The 6,000-nt window shown below is 43.2% G+C and overlaps 1 protein-coding gene across 5 annotated transcripts in view; it reads left to right on the top strand.

Moving 5' to 3' along the window:
* The first annotated feature begins 4,903 nt into the window (after positions 1–4,903).
* LOC121674001 (exocyst complex component 3-like protein 2) overlaps positions 4,904–6,000 on the top strand; it is a 39,499-nt gene continuing 38,402 nt past the window's right edge. For all 5 annotated transcript variants that reach the window (XR_006019398.1, XM_042047913.1, XM_042047911.1 and 2 more), the window contains exon 1: positions 4,904–5,072. The gene's annotated coding sequence lies outside the window, so the exon portion shown is untranslated. The remainder of the gene's footprint in view (positions 5,073–6,000) is intronic.

The following is a 6,000-nucleotide window of genomic DNA, read 5'->3' as shown; positions in this document are numbered from 1 at the left end:
CACAGACTAGTAGCAATATTAAAATAGCCAATAACACACATAGTTTCCAAGAGTGGTGTAATAAATTAAGTCTGGTTTTGGCCTGTGGGGATTCTTTGACACCTAATAAAAGCCGACTTGAAGCACTAATAATGTCTCACTCTACCTGTGAATGACACTGAGTTTGGAATTATGCAGGGGGTTCAGGAACAGGTAAATGGTGCTGAAGACACAGGCAAGTGCATACTCACACACAAACACACACATCACCATTGCATAAGTCTTTCTTCTTTGTTTAAGAAATGAGGCTAAAAATATCCTTGAATACGAATCCAGGTCAAACATGGTGCTGACTATGAAGTCTGGCATGATTTTACTGACTTGATGTAGACTTTTTCTTCTGAGAATAATCCAGGAGACACTGAAGGCAAAACTTTCTTACAAGGACTTTACTGCCTTGAGTTGTTTCCAAAATCAGTTTTTCAAAAGTCTTAAGACACACAGTTGGGCCAGTGAAGGTTCAAAGGCATAACGTAGGGTGAATTTTCCCTTGAAGCTCAAGGGTGTTATTTGAAGAAAAAAATCTTATCCACATTGATTGTTTTTGAGTTTTTTACCTGGGATAGTCTTAGGATACAAGCTTTCCTGAAACATGCCTTTTCATAGAGTTGAAGGGGTCTAAAATAAATACTAATGATAACACAATTTGTGGCTACCACATTCATCTGGGAAACTGTGGCACCAACAACTGCATTACATTATGTGGTAGCTGTGAACATTTTGACACTGTAGTTCTTTCAGAACTTGATTTTAGGATTCCAAAATGATTGTGTGCATGTGAGGTCACATGTATAAAGCATTATTCAGCACTTAATCTAATTTATACTTATTTCACCAGTGTCCCTAAGATCCCTTTTTCTTAAGACTTATTTGCACAACTTATTTCAGGCACAGTAGCATTTTTATTTCAGTGCCTGACGTGGACATGAGGCATCTGAATAAGCTGCAACTTGTGGCTGTACAATTCTCCACAGATTTTGTATCTGCTATGTCTTCTTTGCAATAAAGGACACACAGTAGGACTTCTTAAAGTTCCTCACAACCACTCCAACCTTTAAAAGATGAGACTCTCAAAAAATACTCTGGCTGTTTTCAGTGCTGTTTTGCTGCATCTCACCCACAGTTAGTTTTTAATCATTCTCATGAATGATTTACTGTTCCCTTTCTATCATGTTACATTTTCATTGTTGCCTCCAGCAGACAAAAAGCTTTCAAAGGGTTCTTTAGGGTTTAATGTATTGTTTGTCCTAGATATTTGGCATGACTTATTCAGAAATGTGTAATAAATACACAGCTCCTCTCATTTCTGATTGTTTGCACATCCAAAACATATCCCTGTACTAGCCCTTGTGAAGCAAATTAACTCTATCCCAGCTGAAACCAGCACAGGCATTTGACAGATTAATGGATGACCAGGTGATGGATGAATAGTGTCTTCTAGATGAAGTTAGGAAGCGGGTGTGTGTGTGCAGGTGGGATCTTGAAGGTCGTGTGTAAATATGTGTGAGCTCATTCAAGTCCATGGAGATGCAGCATTTTATACCCATGGATAATATGCTGGTTTTACTCAGAGGCTTTACTTCTGAGATATCTTTCCTGGCACTAGCTTTGTGTACTTATCCCTGATTGTGGACATATAGATATAATACTTCTGTCTTCAAAGACATATAAATGGTTATTTTTTGTTAGTAGATATCCAGTTCTTTTGATTGGTTGCACCTAATGTGGCTAAAGAAAGCCTTTACTTTCCCTGCTTGCTTTTTTTTTAGTGGTGCACTGAGACACGGAGTGCTGCGACAAGGGGTTTTGATACTTTAGTCTATATGCTCTGAGGGTAAGTCTCTGTGTGGGTCTGTGTGCTCTGAAGGATGTTTAGAGTAGACATTTGATAAAACTTCTTTTCATTTTATAGATTATGAATTGTGACTCTCAATGCCAGAGACTTACAGTAAACAGCTGAGTCATAAAGATGAAGCCTGAAGTTTCTGCTCTCACAGATGTGAGGGAGTCCCACTGAGTTCCTCTGCAGAGAGTCCTGAGCTACTGAGTTCTACACCCTGAGGAACATTTGAGTGGGCAGGAGCATGAACAGCTTGTCCCCTGCACCTTGTCCAGCGCTGTGCTAACTCTGGTGCACAGGAGGCATATGCTGGGATGTGTGCAGGCAGATCGCTCACAGCTCACTCACATCCTGGAGCAGCAGGGAAACAGGCAAAGTACTGGTGGGCTGCCAAGTCCCAGCCTGCTGGCTAGGTTGCTTGAGAGTCAGCACAAACCTGCTATAGAGTGAGCCACTCAGGGCTTCTCTTACCCTAGCAAAGGTCTTAAAAGCAGCTCTGTAGCTTACTTCGGGTTGTGGCAGATTTGCCTGAGTTTTGCGTTTACCTGTCGTGCTCCAGATCTGCAAATGGTGTTGTGTTTCTCATGCTGATTCTAACCTACCTCAGCATATCTCCTTAGGGATCTTTGGGAGACATGATCAGTGTTGGGGAGGTCTGTCTCCCTACATCTGTGGACTCTGCACAGGGCTATTGCACAAAAGGCTGTGCAATGTATTCTTCCAAAGACCTGCTGATGAGAACACATGAATCAAAGGAGAGTCAGTAGTCATGGGTTTCCCACAGCGGTCTCTTTCATAGAGTGATAACTAATGACTGCTTCTCAATAAATAAATAAAAATATCAGACAAAACAAAGTCACAGTCTTAAGCCTGTACTCAGGACCAGCTAGGCTTCAGCCATTTGCTCTGACCACTCTTGAAAGCTTGGCATGCATTGCTTGCATGGGAGAGCTGTGCCAGAGCTGTGAAAAGCCGTATATGTCTTAAGTCTTGTTCTGTGTCTTTTATGTTGTCCATTTCCCACTGACACTGACTGCATTTAAAGCTTTTTAGAGGGCCTGTCATTGTGCTGTCCATGCAGTTAAGGCATGGACAGACAGTATTCTGTTCTTAAATCCTGCTTTGAAAATCTCTTCATAATATGTCCCTGAAAGAAACCTCTGGTTTGTTTATTTTGATTTGTCCTTTGGCTGTGGCTGGATGCCCAGTCATGGGCCAGAATCAAACTGGCTGAGTACCAACACAGGGCAATTTGCAGCTCCTTGTAAGCGATTTCAGTTCATTTTGGCCGTGCCTCTGCAGCATTTCCCAGAGCCAATCATCTGTGCTTCAGCTGATCAGGGTGCAAGCTGAACTCTGACTTGCCTGGCTGAGCCTGCCAAGAAAAGCATTAGCTAAGCAGAAACAGTGTGTGGCTTGGGGCAGAGGTGAGCATGCATTAAGTATCCACATCTTGATACTGAAAGGATGCAGCTACAATCTAAACAGGGTAAAGGGGACTGGGTAGACAGACAGCTGCCTGAGGTGATCCAGGACTGCACGCCACGCTGCTCACTGAGAAAGGCCTCTTTGTCTCCCTGCATTCTGCCTGCCTGTTTTGAGTGAGATGCAAAACAAATGCAAGAAACCAAACTATATGGCCTTGATGACATTCTTCTGTTTCTTGGCATTGGTTTGTTGTGCTTAGAAAGGCCTTGAATGTGTTGGACCATAGTGTGTATCTCATCCCCAGCCAAATCAGAGATATTTGTGCAGCTGGCTTGAAGTTCCCCTTTCCCCTACATGCAGGCTATGGGATGGAGAGGGTTTCTGAATGCTGGGGCACCTTTCCATCTCAAGAATTCACAGCTGAATCACAGCTGAGAGACAGGATATAGATACTCAAGTTTTTCATCTGTGTTGAGGAAGAAGTGGAGAGGAGACTTTTAACCACCACCTACCCCTTTATCACCAGCTGTTGTCTGCCAGTATTTGTATTGCTTCTCTGTTCCCATTTAGATTACAGCTTGACCAGTGTGACCTGGATTTTCAGACCTTATTTTGAGCACAGCTAGTGCAAGTCTTGCTTTGGTTGAAGCCCTGCTGTGTCCATGAGTATCTCTCAAAGAGACAGGAGAGTGTTTCTTATCAGTTTTAGAGGGATAGTCTTACCAGAGTTCTTGTACTTCACCTGGATATGTGCAGTTCCTTTTTGTTGTGACAAGGCTTTGACACTTTGATAAATTACTCCTGCCATAGGCCATAGATAACATGATAAAATAGACTTCACTTGGAGTTACAACTGGTTTTCTTTTCAGACTGTCTTTCATATCTATTTCTGCACTGGCAATATGGTCAGACTATGGACCTTGAAGTTGTAAGACTGCAGGTGAGAGATACCAGTTCTGTGCTTCCCTGAGATTTGACAGCATTCAGAAATTTGGATGACAACTTGACTTCCATAACTACAAAATGCCTCTTTGGCAAAATAGTTTTCTTGAATGGCATGCCCCAGTTCTGTATTCAGCTCGGCACTGTTTGGCGGGGCTGGTTTGCGGGAAGAGATAGCTTCCTCCTCCTGCAGTTCATTCAGATCCAGCCAAGAGACATGTTGGGCATTGGCCTGAGGTGGCACAGTCCTATAGCAGTCCTGGCTGCTCTTGGTGAGAGGCAATTCTAGCAATGTAAGTGCTTCTTTCTTTTAGTTGCCCCCTACTTTGGTGTCCGGTAGTGACAACCTCTGAGCCCCTTGGTGTGACAGTAGCTTTGGTCACTTTTGGGAATTTGGAACTATTTGCCTTTTCATGAGAGGGCTGAGATAAGCCCCAGGTCTGAGCTCCAACCCTGTGTCTTACTTGAATCTTTTCCATTTCCCATTAACTGTGGAGCTTTAAAAGTTAAACAGCAAGCCTCTTCAGACTCTCTTCTTTCTTTGTTACTCTCATGTTCGTTCTCATTTCAGCTCCCTAAGGGGAAAACCAAATGTCATTTGTAGTTCTCTGCTATTACATTTATTGCCCCCGTCTTGCTCTCTTTCAGAGCATGAACCCAACAAACCAACTTCTTATCAGTTTGACAGGCTGTGACTGTTGTCCTGGTGACTGGTGTAGTGGCACTATCAGCATGTACAGAAGGCAGAGAAAGAGATGCCTCAGTGTGTGGGTGTAGCTGTGCATGCACATGACATGCCAGGAAGTCACTGGGATACGTGCAGGTAAGATCCAAGTCTTGGGCTATGTATGTGAAAGATGAAGGAAAAAAAAATGGAGAAGCATGCAAAGTTAATAGCTATAAGAGAAGAAATGGGGCTGTGTGTAGGAGTTGCAAATGCACTGCTCTCCTCAGCATCTGATCTATGTACCCATAATTTAGTGCATTTGTATTTGAGAGATACTTGCCCGCCAGCCTGCTGTCTTTTTCTACCCACTCCATTTCTCCCATTTCTTACATAGGTTTATGGACATGAGAAAGAATAATGTTAGTAACACTTATGAGTCACATTTTCTGTCCAGACACAGCATATTTAACCCATTCATACACGTGTCCTTGACAGCATCGACTCCAGTTCACTAATTACTCACACGAATCAACCAGACTGATTTTTGCAGTGCCCTGTCACAGATTATCTCCTAGGTGCTAACAGAAAGCCCTGCTTTGAGCAGCATATGATCCAAATGGATGCCAAGGAACAACAGATGGAAAGAGATGGGTAAGGGAGCACAAAGAAATAGTGAGACATCATTACTCAGCACATAGGCAACAGTGTCAGCACACCAGCTGCCTAGTGCTTGGGACAGCTTTTGCAGGCTATGTGGTGTGTTCTTGTTTTAGTATTGGCTGCTTCATGTAATTATCGTCAGCTTTCAGCCATTGAAGAAAATGTGGCATGGGTAACCTAGATAAAACAGATCCTGGCTTGTACAGGCTATATGTTATTTGGGGGATAAGTACTTATTCAGGTCTTCTACAGGTGAAAGGATTGTGAGAAACCTGCCAGTTTCTGTCCTGAGTGGGGACAGCTTTACCCTGCTGAGGTGAAAGTGGGGTACAGCCCAGGGGCTCGTGTTCTATGTGTGGTGCCCTGGTGCTGTAGCTGTGGTTGCTATTGGGAGGGAGTGTCTGGTTAATCCCCAACCCAGCTA

Source organism: Corvus kubaryi, unplaced genomic scaffold (assembly GCF_017639235.1).
Source record: "Corvus kubaryi isolate FWS band 111438036 unplaced genomic scaffold, C.kubaryi_AGA036_p1.0 66, whole genome shotgun sequence".
Classification (NCBI taxonomy): Eukaryota; Metazoa; Chordata; class Aves; order Passeriformes; family Corvidae; genus Corvus; species Corvus kubaryi.
The sequence above is the reverse complement of the archived record's forward strand: the minus strand, read 5'-3'. Positions and strand labels throughout refer to the sequence as shown.